Source organism: Pinus tabuliformis, chromosome 7 (assembly GCF_031772625.1).
Source record: "Pinus tabuliformis cultivar Carrire ecotype Pingquan chromosome 7, CPIR1, whole genome shotgun sequence".
Lineage (NCBI taxonomy): Eukaryota > Viridiplantae > Streptophyta > Pinopsida > Pinales > Pinaceae > Pinus > Pinus tabuliformis.
This window is the reverse complement of record NC_142293.1, coordinates 1,303,991,602-1,304,007,291: the sequence shown is the minus strand read 5'-3', so window position 1 is coordinate 1,304,007,291 and position 15,690 is coordinate 1,303,991,602.

Sequence of the window (15,690 nt, the reverse complement as noted above, 5' to 3'; positions counted from 1 at the left end):
AGAGGAGAAGGTTCGATGGTCCAGGGACAAGACTTCAACTTGGTTCTTGGTCACAGTTTGCAGCTTAGTTCAGGGATTTAGGCCGAGCTAATGATAGTCAGTAAATAGAAATCACAGGGGTTGATCTAATGAGGTTACTAGATCCACCACTATGGAAATTAGGATGTTTGCAAATCGATTGTTCAGTTTATAAACAAAACCCGGAGATAGACTAAAGCAACATTGATCTACTTTGCACTTGCATAGCAAATGCAGTTCGAAAGCTAGCTGGCTTAACTTCAAGCTCTGTTTGTAAGTTTATAAAACAAACTAATATATACAAGAAAACAATCTATTTGTTCCCCAGTGGAGTCGCCATTTTGTTATTGGGAAATCTAGTGTCTGTGCAGAGCTGCTAGTCCCACTAAGATGGGTAGCTATGTTAGAAACAAACAGATTAAAGTTACTTTCATTTTCCTTTATGATAAGTAGATAGGAGAAGATCAAAGACTACCAACCTTGATCTTTCGCTTGGTTCTTTGCTTGTTCCTTCTCCTCACCGATAGGTCTTTGACACTTCTCCCTTGACCACTCCGCTTCAAAGAGTACCTGTAAAGTCAAAGCAGCATAATACCTTCAAAGTGCAAAGATCTACAATCATAAGAAATACAGGACCAGATATATATTGACCACACAAATGCATATATTATCAGACATACAAGAATGTGGAGGAAAACTTGAATAGCTTTATTGATATAAAGATTAGAAGAGAGGATTACAACCCATTGATCTGACCCAGCGTCATCCTCCCAGCATGAAAGCCCTTCTTCACCTCATGAAAAGCTTAGGTCACCCAACACTATGATATTCCACCAAGAAAACAACAACACTTCCTTACAAGATACAAAATTCCAGCCTCTGGATCTCTGGGATGAGGGATCCAGATATAGATGATTGCAAGGAGGTGAGTCAGCTTCTGGGATTTTGATTAGTTTCTTCTGTCTAATAGTTCTTGATTCCACTTGGAGATTGATGATCTCTGACTCATCCCTGGGTGAATTCAGAGAGGCAAGTGTCACAAGAGAAGTTTCTGGAAGATTCCATGATCATCCACCTCGCAAACTGTCTCTGCCATTTTTCCATTCTCGCCCATCGCACCCTACAGAAGGGCCTTCCAGTATGCATCACACCTTTTACACTGGGCAGGTGAGATGCATCACACCCTTAACACTAAGCAGCCTGTATGGTCCAGTTTTGACTAGTTCTGAGGAGTTTTCTGCGGAGAACTTCTGGGAGATGATGTAATCAGCTGACCTTGTTCCTTTAGGGCATGAAACAACACATTTAGGGACTTGGAAGCCCTTGGTTTATGGACATATATGATTGGGGTTATAGTGCCCAAAAATGTCTATAATAGTTGGCCATATGAAAGATCATGGTTTTGATCTTCATCAATGTGAGCACTATCATAAAACCACTCATTCTTCAAACAGATGCTTGGAGAACAAGCCTGCTTCAAGAACAAATATTCATCTTGGATGGATCGCTTCTTGGCAATGGGCTTCAACAACCAAGAAGATATTTCAGTCATATGTCAGAACTTGTTCTAGAGTATTGAGAAATCTTGCAATTGAGTTTTCTCCATAATCTCATCTTGTATCTGACAACCGGGGAATTGATGGTCATCTACAAGCTTCCAAGCCACATCAAGTGAGCCTGAGCCACAACCTACCATACCAGATTCAAAGTTGTAGACAGAGACAGAGATGCCCCTGAGCATTCCTTCGGTTGATAATCAACCTTAAAACATCCGTGCGAGGTTGAGACATCTCTTCAAAGAATTGGGGACACTTACTCTAGCAAAAGACATCAACTTCTTACCAGTTTTGGAAGAGTTCTGGGAATTGCATTAAGCATTCCAGAGATGGTGGTTGTCCTTAAACCATCACAGGTTGAGACCTCCCTTTTTAGGTTGAGGTTCTCCCTTTTTATGCTAGGTGAGACCTCCCTTTCAAGGTTCAAGGTTTCCCTCTTTAAAACATGAGGATAACTTCCTCTAGCAGAAGACCCCAGCTTCATGCTAGATTTGGAAGAGTTCCGAGAACTGCACTAAGCGTTCCAGTGTTGGTGGTCATCCTTAAACCACCCACCTTATACCAACATTTCAGAGAGAACATTCAGCCTAGTGCTGCCATGCATTGTTGCACATTTTGTATTACAACTCCCTTCTTGGACTCATACATACCCCTTCAGATTAAGTGGGGGAATGTTGGGCACCAAATCCTCTATGGGTTGGTGTGGAATGTGAACAACCACCGGAGTCCAAGAGACCACTTAGAATATGAATCCAAGGGTCACTCCATGTACTATAAATGTATGTCATGTCAATTATATATGGAATCAAATGCTTATCTTTCATATCTGTTGTCCATATTCCATATGTGTTTAACAAATCACCTGAGATGAAAATTTCTTTTAGAGTAAAAATAGAATTGATCTCTCTTGGTGTTTTGTAGATATGGATTTAAGATGGATCTAGGATGGTTTAATTGCCCCCTTTAAATAAGCTATATTCCACATGAATACCATGGATCAATACCATGGCTTCTCATACCATGGGTCAATACCATGAAATTATTTTTATTTTAACCTTATTGTTTTATTAATTTTGTTTTATGTTAACCTAGTAAAAATGTTTTCACATAGGGTTATTTTTATTTTATTTTCAATGCGTTAAAAATGAATAATTTTATGAAAAATATAAAAATATTATATTAAATAATATTGTATTATTTTTTAGAATAAAAATATTACATTTTGAAATATTATTTTCAAAACCTAGAGTCTAATATTTTACATTAATCTTATTTTAATTTATAATTTTATTTTATTTAATTTTAAGTTTAATGTAATTTTTATTTTTTTAATGTAATTTGTCTAACTCAAAATGTTAAACATGATAGGAGAAGACATCACAACATCTCTATCATATTCAACTAGAGAGCACTTCTCAACTCAATTAAAATCTTGAAGTTGTAAATGAAAAAAGTTTGATTTTTTTAACTTAAAAAGTGAAATAAACAACAACATATTACTTTGAACTAAATGAGTTAGTCATTTTTTCATAAACCATCAGGATATCGAGCTTCAAAATCTAATATATGATAGTATTAACATTGTAAACAATTTTGATAATTCTTTCTAAATTCATATATGAACTTAGGCAAAGAAGTGAATATCTTAAATCATTTTATTGATTGAAATTTATTTTTCATTGAGCCAAGAGGCTCATTGTATAACCTAGTATGAGTATGAGGGGATTGTAAGTTTGTCCGTCTGTTAGTGGAGTTGGCAGGTGCCCCTTTAAAATAAAAATAAATTATGCTTTAAATAGAAAAATAATGTCTACTATAATAAAAATAAATGAATATGTTGTAAAGTAATTAGAAGTAAAAAAAAATGTGAGTAAGATGTTTAAACCTTATATTTTTCAAAAATATTTCAACACGAGATTTAAATAAACTATTTGAAGATCTATGTTAACTAATTTACATAGATGTCAACTTAATATATATTTATCTATAAAATAATAAAATATTCAATATACGTTATGAATAAAATATTTCAATATGAGTTAATATTGGCATATACTTAAAAATATATTAATAATAAAAAAACCATATCCACTACTATCACCAACTTATTATATATCGTTTTATTGTTATTAGTGTGTTGAAGGTCATAGTTATACTGATTTTTTTGTTATTGACTTTTCGTTAGTTATGTTTTGATTATAAATATTTATTTATTTTGTAATAATATAAATATTTATCTATTTGGTAATAATAATAATAATAATAATAATAGAGTCACTGCCAAGCCACAAACTGAATTGGTGTATGAAATATAGTTGTTTGTTTTTTGTTAAATCATTTGTTTGGTCCTATATATATTTCATTCAAAATACAATTTAAAAAATGAAAAATTACACACTGTATTTTGCATTCCAAAAAAATTGCATGTGAAAAAATTTGATAAAAAAACATAAATATTCTTTAGTATTTATTGTATAATAAAACTAAAAGTATCACCATTTTCTTATATCATCACATTACTTACAATGGCTCCCTCAACATTAACATATCTTAGATAATGTAATATGCCTCTATTTGCACACTAAAAAAATATCATTGTTAATTCCAAATTCAAGGAAAGTCCACACTATTGGTGATGCATATCATTACGATACTATTCTAATCACATAGACAATTTTACTCTTGATAATTATTTATTGGGTTATTATAACCCCATTATCTCTTCATCAATCACCTTTACTCTGGTAATAATGTAACCAACTCTTGTTATATGCATGTATTATGTTACTAGAAAATCTCCCTTTAATAAATTTTCTATCTCCAAGTCCTACCATTTTCATAGCCCAACGAATAGTGACTTCCATATGGTTCTTATAATTTACCTACTCACAATCGATTTCTTCCTCTAGCTTCTCACTTATAGGCTATTTTGGATCATAATGCACAAATCAACCTTGATTGAATATATTTATTTGTTTAAATATAAGATGTAACATACTTGCCACATACCACCTATGATATTATTACTCATTCACCTAATCTGATCGTAATACACAAATTACACATTCTCCTAATATGATCATAATGCACAATCCACCTTAACTGAATATATTTATTTGTTTAAATATAAAATGTAACAGACTTGCCACATACCACCCATGACAGTATTGCTCCTTCATTTAATCCGTATAACGTAGGGACTTAGGCTTCTATATATTTTGTATCTATTGATTAAAATGTTACCATGATCTTGAGTAGACCTCACCAAGACGATTGAGTTATATTTATATACGTATTGGTCAATCATATTAATTTATGATTGGTCAATGTAAGGGATCGTTCTTATGTTTATTTTCAACGAAATATGGGTGATCTTCACCCATGTTGTCACGCCCCTATCCTAGAGGTGGTATTTCAACTGCACATAGGCAGGTGCGACACCGCTACCTGATTTATTTTCACCAATACTCTCAAGTAACGGACTACGCCTAACATTCAATACTTAGAATATTTTTCACTTCACTAAGCATTCACCATTATTTTACACAGCGGAAACATTTATCTTTATCATCATTCATATAAAAGTACAAAAGTACAAGATTCCTTCAAAGGGAGGGGCAACTCCCTAGTTAGAGATTTCCCTAATAATTCAATTTTTATAACTTCATGTACCACATCAGCCTTTCAAGAAAACCTTAATTTTACCTTGGCAAAACTACCAAACTTTCCTTCTAGCTCAACTGTCATTCAGCTTCTCCCCAACTCATCGTTCCACCTCGCACCTAGTTATCGTTTAGGCCTGCCAAAGCTTCTTATGAAGCCTTTGCCCCACTATCATGTAGTCGTGCCCCACTATCATGCAATTGCGCCCCAGGCTGGCTCGTGCTTGAGTAGGAGTGCCCACAGGTAACCTACCCAACTCTTTGTTCGGGCATGCCCAACTTCATCTCCAACCACCTACGCTTCACTTGCCTGTCATGTGTGTTTCACCATTAGGTCACCCAAATCGTGGGCAGGATCATCCAGTGTGCCTGGGTCTCAACTCGCCCATTCACCCAGTCTAATTTCCCTGTCTCTCGAGTCCTCCAACTTGTTGGACCACCTGTTCACCAACTCTTTGCAACTCGTCTAGTCACCAACGTGCCTTGGTCATCTCATTTAGTAGGCCGCTCACCTGTTCGTTCACAGTTTGCCTGAATCAACTTGTCGTTCAACAGCTCGGTCAAGCGCACCCTATCATCTCTCCCTACGGTAGTCTACCTGACTAGTCTAGGCAACTCGACCCTCTTGTTTGCCTGCGAACCTACACTTTTGGTTTTCTCTATTTTTCATATTTTGGCCAAGTGCTGCGACCCACAAGTCCACCTGCACCTTCGGCCTCTTTATTTGCCCTCCTAGCTTGTCCACCCTTTATCTTTGAAATCCCTTGGATGTTTGAACCTTGCTTGATGCCTCTCCCCCATGCGCCCTTCGCTTATATATATGGTTTCACCATGTCTTAACAATGGGTCGGCCTACCCAAGCCAACCATACAACTTGCCCACCCACACAACGGTTCATCCTCTCTCAAGTCGGCTCGTCCAACTTGTGGGTCGGCCTCACTCCATTGTGTGGGTTTCCTCCCTTCATATAAACTCTTCCCATCGTCATATTTCATTGCACCCAACTCGTCTTCCATCGCATTTTGTCACACCCAACGCGTCTCACTATGAATCATTGTGTTTAACTGAGAGTCATGTCCGCTATCTTGTCATAGATCCCCAATTCCAACTCGTGGGTGTGATACATGTGCTGCAACACACATGGCATACTCGCCAAGCACCACCGCACTACTTTCATATTCTACCTAGGTTAGAAAAGCTGAGATCTTATCGCGATAATCCAACAAAGGATATGTCGATTCATTTCCTTGGTTAGCGTTGAGTATGATTTTCCCATTCATTTGTTCTATTGTGTTTTTCAGCCACCATGGCTCTGCCTCTGTGGAGAGGGGGAGGGTTTGACCCTCCCTTCGGGCATTTCTATTTGGCTAGGTGTCACCCCATTTCCCCTACATGCAAGTGGATTTTTCTATGAGAGGATTTTGAGCTCCATGTGGCTAGGAAATGGTGAGTAACACAAACTTATTTGAGTGTTTTCTTTGTTGCCAATCTTACTTCCCTTTGTTTGGTTTCATGACTTTTATTGTCTGAAAAACCACCATGTTTGCTTGCATATGCTATGGGAACAGATAATTTCATTTAACAAAGGTCATGACTCTCTAAGGGTCTCTACTCCTAATAGAGCTATGTTGGCTTGGTGTAAATTTATTAGAGCAAAAATATGGATCTAGCTGAAGAATAATTGCACAAACTTGCAAGAAATTGAAAAAGAAAATTGGAATCGAGAATGAACTTGATTACACAGTATTAGTTTGAGAATCAATATATAATGAAACTAAGTTAAGGTTAGTTGTACATGCAATAACTATGGATAATTAAAGCTAATTGAAGCTAAGTTCTCTTTATGTTATGTTAATGTGCACATGCACCGCATGCAAGCACTAGAGTTAACTAACTAAAGGCAAGTGCACACAACATGTAAGCACTCGAGTTCATTAACTAAAGCCAAGTGTACACCACATGTAAGCACTCAAGTTAACTAACTAAAGCCAAGTGCACATCACATGGAATAAATAGATTTGAACTTAGGCTAATTAAGGCTAACTAGGTGCATGTACACCAACACCCCCCCTTAAGCATCACTTAGGTGAGTGTGATACAAAATGAATGAGCCCCTGCAACAAGGCCAATTTAGGTACCAATATACAATGCATGAAAATAGGAAAGAGGGAAAACCGAGTGGGAAGAAACCCCACCCCCCCCCCCAAAAAAAATATAATGCAAAAACTAGAGAAAAGAGAATTGCTAGCCAGTCGTGTCCTTCACCCCGAGACGATCTTGCAGAAATCAAATCTTTTTCTTAATCTAAACTTATGCTTAGTGAAGGTCTTGGTGAAGATATCAATAATGTGCTTGGAACTAGGACAATACTTAAGATCAATGATCCCATCATGAATTAGTTCTCTAATGAAGTGCATGTCGATCTCAATAAGTTTGGTCCGTTGTAGCTGCATTGGATCCTTGCAAAAATTTAACGTACTTTGATTATCACACCAGATGATAGTTGGATGATGGACACTAACACAAAGCTCATATAGGAAATGATGTAGCTAAAGTTTCTAGATAGTGGCATTGACTGCTCCTCCGTGCTCGACCTCTAATGATGATAAAACAATGGCATCCTACTTCTTGCCTGACGAACAAATTGGGTCGGATCCCAAATGGAGTATATAACCAGAGGTGGACTTGCGATCAATGTTGTTGCTAGCCCAATCTGAATTTATGAACCCAATGAGATCCAAAGAACAGTTTGTATCATAATGAATTCCATAGGTGATTGTCCAATGGAAAAATCGAAGCATGCACTTTGCAACTTTCCAATGTAACTCATGTGGCTCCTACATGTATCTGGAAACTTCTCGTATGGCATATGAGAGATCAGGATGGGAGTGAGTGAGATAAATAAGACTTCTGTCAAGCTGACAATACAATGTGCAATAAGCCAATGGTGTGTCTTTTCCATTCTTAAGATTTATCCCTGATAAGAAAGTTGTGGTTGTTAGCTTGTAGTCATTCATGTGAAATCATGCCAAATGATCTCTAGCATACTTTGGTTGAGAAATGGTAATCCCATAACCCCTCCAATTGATCTCTAGTCCAAGGAATAAATTTAGCAAGCCCATGTATGTCATAGAAAATGACTTATGCAATGTAGTTTTGATCTTAACAATGGCAAAAGCTGAGCTACCTGCTATAAAAATATCATCTACGTAGAGTACTATGATAAAAAAAGGAGTCAATTTTATTTAAAAAATAAAAATTGGAATCATATTTGCAATGTAAAAGATTTTGAGATAACAAATAGGAATCCATATTTGCATAGAATTCTCGAGGTCCTTACTTGAGGCCATAGAGAGACTTCTATAGTTTTCATACTAGAGATGAATTTCTCACGTATCCCTGTGGTTGCTCGATGTAGATTTCCTCCTCGAGATCACCTTGAAGAAAGGAATTCTTCACATCCATATGATGCACCTCCCATCCTCTTGTTGTTGCAATGGAGTGAGTTAGCTGAATGGAATCCATTTTTTCCACTGGAGAAAAATTCTCAACATAGTCAACACCATGTACCTACTAAAAACCTTTTACCACCTACCTGCCTTACATCAACTAACTTAGCCATTTGTTTTTTTCTTGGTTCGGTAAACCTACTTGAACTTCACAAGTTTACGATTGGAAGGTAGCGAAACCAGCTCCCAATTCTGGTTCTCAATCAGAGAGTTGTATTCCTCATCCATAGTTTCTTCCCATTCAAGATGCCCAACTTCTTCTGCATAAGTCTACGGATCATATGCATGCATCATATATGCGTGCATGGGTATGCATGGTTTCATAGCTAAGAGTGCTTGTGATCTTCCTTAAACTGAGGTATAGTGGCAGGATCATCTAGGAGATCACTCATCTTACACAATTTTTGTGTTGAAAGTGGTCGAGAATCTTCCCAACTACATGAGGAAGTATGATATCGATGTTCAAGAATTGGTGGTCCAAGAGGTGTTATAGGAAAAGGCTCACCTAGATCAGAATTTTGATTTGATGTATCATATGCATACTCATCAATTAATGGTGAGGGAAACTTTGTGACAGGTTCATCTGGTGGTGCATGCAAAGAATCTTCTTCAATTTGATATTCCTTTGGATAAAGAGAACTTCAATGTTGATATCAAGCAATATGTACCCTTTAACTTCATCAGAATATCCAACAAACATGCATGCCTTACTTTCAGGCTCCAAATCCTTTCTCTTCTCTGTACGAATGTGGACCCATGCTCGAGATCCAAAAATGTGGAAATGACTGAATTCAGGTTGCATGCGAGTCGAAGCCTCAAAAGGTGTTTTTTGAGTAACATATTTATGCAAAGATCTATTTTGGATGTATTAGGCACGATTGATAACTCCAGCCCATAATTTTTATGAAATAGATCTTGCATGTAACATGTAATTGACCATCTCTTTCAAAGATCTGTTCTTCCTTTCAACGACCCCATTTTGTTATGGAGTCTAGGGAATTGCATGCTACAACTGTATGGATATTTCGTTAAAAGGATTCTAGATATTTTTGTTTACACATTCCTTCCCATTATCTGTGTGGAGTATCTTGACGCGTTTTCTAGACTAATTTTTTGCATGTGCTTTGAAAATATTTAGATGTTAAAAAACTTCAGACTTCAGTTTCAAAAGGTAAACCCAAGTGAATCTCATTTAATCACCTATAAAAGATAGCACATATCTTGATTTTCTCATTGAAAGTACTAGAAATGGACCCATTTGATCAATATGTACAAGCTCCAAAGGTGAAGAGGCTCTCCATGCATGCCTCTTGTTGAGCTTATTTTGTGGATGCTTTCCAAGAGCACATCCATTACAAACACCATTTGAAAATTCAATGGCCGACAATCCTTTAACCATCCCTTGCTTGATAAGTTTTTGCATATATCTAAAATTCCAGTTCCCAAATATCTCATGCCAAATCATACTTCATATGCATGCTTAAGTAGCAAAATAGAATTTGATTGAGGAAGAAAATGTATATAGACGAGATTACAAGATTGATCATTTACCTTGCTAGATGCAATCTTAAAGTTGGTTTTCATATCATAAATTCTCACGAAATTAGGGGTAAATTCCACTTTCCTTCTGGTGCATGTGTGTGCCATTTGATACACTGAAAGAAGATTCACAAAAATCCTTGGAATATGTAATACATTCTCAAAAATTCCATCTTCGAATTGCACTCTTCCTTGTCAAGTTGCTTCAACTACAGAATTGTCCCCCATGAGAATAAGAGGTCCTATGTATACATGTAGAGAATAAAATGATTCCTTTGAAGAAGCCATATGATGCAAAGTTTCTAAATCGATGATCAATTCTTGTGGTGTAGAATGAAGGGCAATCAAAGTATGACCATTACCATTTGTTTCTGAGGGTTTTTCCTCCATCTTCTTCTTAGCACTTTCTAGAATGTGATGACTAATATTATTTTGCTAAAGAGTCTTTGCCATCAGATCAATAGTCTTTTGCATGCAAAAGGATTCAGTATGATAGCCTCTATTACAATAAGGACACTTGGAGTTTCCTTTCTTTCCCATCTTACCCTTGGAGCTAGAAGAATCATCTGGAGGTTTTGGATTTCCTCACTTTCTTTGATCCAGATATCTTGCCTTTCCTTTGCCTTTGGATTACTGATCTGGTATCGAGTTAGACTTTCCTTTCTCATGCATGACAACTACATGTGCATTTCAAGACTTTAGTGAACCCATTTTGATGAGCTTATCCTGCTCGTGAATGAGAGACTCAATAAATGCGTCAAGTTTGGGAATTTTCCATTTATCTCCATTGCAATTGTAACTGTATGAAATGTAGAAATGAAAATAGCATATTCAGTGCCTAATTTATACAAAATAGAAAGGATCAATTGACCTTCCTATTTGGGTTTATCGATCCTGCAATCATGTAATTGTAGAAGAAAATATTTGAATTTCATAAATAAATCTTGAATGTTCTCAAAGTTGTTTGGATTTAAGGAATTTAGCTCATTTTTGAGAATATGATCATGCATCTCATCCTGCTTTCCAAATAAATTCTCCAAGATTTTCCAGAGCTCATTCGGACTACTCCATGTGTCCACTTGGAAATGCAATGTTCGAGATATGGACAAAAATACAAGAACAAAAGCCTCGTCCATCCTATTGATGTATTTAGTTTTTTCAATGGTGGAATTTCGTACAACTTCCATTGACATAACTATCTTATACAAGTGTTTGCCTTAGAGGTGAAGCAAAATCTTTGGCTTCCATTGCAAGTAGTTATATGGAGTAAGAATAGTTGAATATGAGAAATCCATTCTTTCCCCTTCTAGTTGTAGAAACCATTGCGGAAATTCTCTAATATTTTGATCTGCAAATCAAATCTCCAAACAATTTACAATTCTTTGATATTCAATCCTTCAAAATATTGTTCATGCATCTTAAACAAGCCCCTATAGCTCTGATGCCATATAAAATTATTAGAGCACAAATGTGGATCTAGCTGAAGAATAATTTCACAAACTTACAAGAAATGAAAAAAGAAAATTTGAATCGAGAATGAATTTGATTAAACCATATTAGTTTGAGAATCAATACATAAAGAAACTAAGTTTAGTTTAGTTGTACATGCAATAACTATGGATAATTAAATCTACCTAAATCTAAGTGTGCTTTATGTTCTATTAATGTGCACATGTGTCGCATACAAGCACTAGAGTTAACTAACTAACGCCAAGTGCACACCACATGTAAGTACTCGAGTTAATTAACTAAAGCCAAGTGCAAACGACATGTAAGAATTCGAGTTAACTAACTAAAGCCAAGTGCACATCACATGCCATAACTAGAGTTGGACTGAAGCTAATTAAGGCTAACTAGGTGCATGTACACCAACAATTGGTTCCAAGAATTTATCAAAGCATCAATTAATTCAAGGTAAATCTTATATTTTTTTTATTCTTCTGCCCTATTTACTAACACTAGACATTTTTAATTAAAGTTGCACTAACCCTCCTTTCTACAACTAGGTCTTGCATGAGATTATCCTTTCGGCGAGGGTTATTACTCTACATGTATTTCATATTTACCTTCAATTGTTTAACATTTGAACTCCATAATTTCATCTAGATTCATTTTTAGTCCTTTCACCATGGGTGTTACATGGTTTTCGTTTCGAGGGTTCCACTTGCAGCTTATATATAAGCTAGGGTATTCTTAGTTCATGACATATGCCTTCGATCCTATCCAAGAGATGAGGTTTCCAGTCAAAGTTGCTGGATACGATTTACTGTTTAAGGGTTTTAACTTGATCATATCTTTCAACGTTTATTTATAATACTATTTGTGTAGTCTATTATCTTTGTCATGTATTGTTTGTTTTTCTTTGTAAAAAGGAAATAACTATAGATGTGTGTCAGTTGTCCCATAGGTGGCATCAAAAGATCCCTACAAACCCTTTTACAAGAATGTAACCCTCCTAAAATTTTCTTACTTACACAAGCTTAGTAATATTTATTATTGAAGTTAGGGTTTCTTTGGGTTAACTAACATAATTTATATTATCCTATCACAAGTCTACCATGATCCCTGACTTAGAACCTAAGCACTTGTTTGAATTCAGCTCTGAATGGTAGGAGATACATGAATACTCTAGACTCTTTTGATCTAAAAGTTCAAATTGTTGCACTTCTTAGGTCAAATATACATACTTTATATTTGTTTTATTAGAATACCTTGGATTGGATTCCTTGTAATCCTCTTTATAAGAACTTGGAGGAGTGTTGAGACATTGCATAATGTTCAAAATTATGTTCTCCTATGAACCTTCTATCATTCTGTTTCTTTTCTATATAGTTTGTAAGTTTGTCGTTGCAACTTTCTTACAAATTATACTCAGACATATAAATATATTGAATTGAAAAGCATATAACATATTTATTATTCATATGTGCTTTTCCTACTGTAACCCTCTTTTCTGGCTAACTCCTCTAGAGTACTAACTTTTCTTTTAATTTGTAACATATATGTTTTCATTTTCCATAATGATTAATTTTAGTGTCCCTAAATCCATGTATACAGATTTACTTAGAAGAGAACTATATTTTCTTTGTTCGTATTATCAATACATATCTCTTTATGTGATACCATTTTGGGTTACACCAATCCATTTCCAATGGAAAGTTTGTACAGTGTGGCTCTTCCTAAAACTATTATACCATGGATGATTCCCCTCCATTCTAGGTTTTAAATTTATAACTTGGCATGCTACATATATGACTATAGTTCAATTTATGTATTTCTACTTAGGTAATTTTGGTTGAACTTAATTTATTTATTTTCCCTCATATTACTTCCTTTCAGTTGAAACTGAGTCTTTATATATAGACAATTGAGTTATCTTAACCCATCTTAGTGTGGTATATTGATATCCTATATCTAGTTTCTTTGTAGAAAAGGATTTTCTTTTTATTATGCTTTCATGCCTTTCATACAAAGGCACTACAAATATAATAAGATCAATTGTTTTTCCTGTGCTACACACAAGCATCATTATTAGACAAATCATAAGTACTGCTATCTTAAATACCATTCTCATATAGTCACTATAGTGCTCATACATGATATGATAAATGAATACCCTGCACACACTACAGTAGTTCACTTCATTACTAACATGTATGCAATTTCACCTATTAGAAGTTATGCATGTGTTCAGTTATAAATAAAATGCTTTCTAATTCAATCATTTTCATTAGCCATAGCATCAATTTTTATATGATGTAGCGATATGGTTATTGATTTCTTCTATGCATTGGTTAGCACAATATCCATTCCTATACATTGTAAAATTTTCCATAGGTAATTCATATTCACCATAAACAATTAAATCAATTATGCGTAAGTAAATCGACAGCTAGGAAAATACTCAATGTAATTTGACCATTCCATACTAAATGAAAGAGTTCACTCAAAATTTATTCACAAATAACAACTTATCTGGCTAGAAATAACTCATTTAAGAATGATATTGGGAATTTGAGAATGATATTGGGAAAGGCAGATTGCTCACTACCAATGAGTTGAACTACTAGCAAATCTCCTTGAGTGTAGGATCCTTGCCTCCCTATTGGATTATCCATAATCAAATTTATTCAAAGTGTTTCCACTAAGTGGTATTTATTTATTCTCTACCCAACAAATTTTTGGTAGAAACCATACTTTTAATGTTTGCCCACATTTTTGTCTAGGTTTTCTTTTCTTTTCTTTTTTAATATAAAAAATGAAAAATCTCCTCCTTTTACCCAACATAGAATTTCTCTCCAACTAAGTTTATATTAAGTTTTTTCCTTCATAAGCACACATTTCTCTCTTGCTATGTTTATGTTTATCTTTCAACAAAATATAATATTTCTCCCCCATTATGTTTTTTCCCTTGTGATAATCATTCTTTTGGGAATTTTGGTAGAATTTGGGAAGGAGAGATTAGGAAGGTCCATAGTTTGGACTTAACCACTTAAAAAATTCTTTGACAACAAGGAATCCCACACTACCCACATGTTATTTCCCATATCATTTTTCAAAAGAAATAAACTATTTATTCATCATAAAATTATTTACATAAATCAATAAACTTAAGTCATGGCCCACAACCAAACAATCAAACAATATTTACAATTAAATACAAAATAATCATGTTTGTAAAAGTAGCAGTTGCACCAGGGGTATCACAGATCATGAACACCCAATAATATTGGATTGATCTTAATTATTATGCAATAGAAAATTCATTCTCACCATAGGATCACATGCGATGATACCCAAGAAAAGATTGGAAACAATCATCATATTACTCATTCTAAATACAACAAATTCATATTTATGTTGATAGGCATGTCTATCTTGGAATAGGGCTTAATTTAACTACAAAATAATAATAGGTGGATATCAGGGATTTAACTTTCTTAGAATCTCCTACAATATTCCTAGTGGTATACAAAAATCAATGGTCGAGACAATTTATCTCCAAATTAGTCATACAATTTTTACCATTCTAATTAATTTAATTAATTAAATAATATATGTCAACAGGTGTCATATGAAGTGGGTAATAGTTTTTTCGGCCTCTGGTATTCACAAGTCATGTGTTGGCCGCTATTATTGTACCAAAGCCTACTAAAAGATTAAGAATATCTATGGAAATATGGATGTAAATATCCATGGTAAAGCGGGGTAAATCTTCATGCTTAAGAATCTTGTGCCATGTTTTTTTAAATGTATATATGTTTAACTTATATATTAATTATTTATATAATTAATAATAGTTTAAAATATAGTTATAATTTAATTAGCTTTTATGATTGTTTTACTTTTAACAATGCGAAATGTACAATGAATTAAACATTTACCAATCATTTATATGGTTTTGTT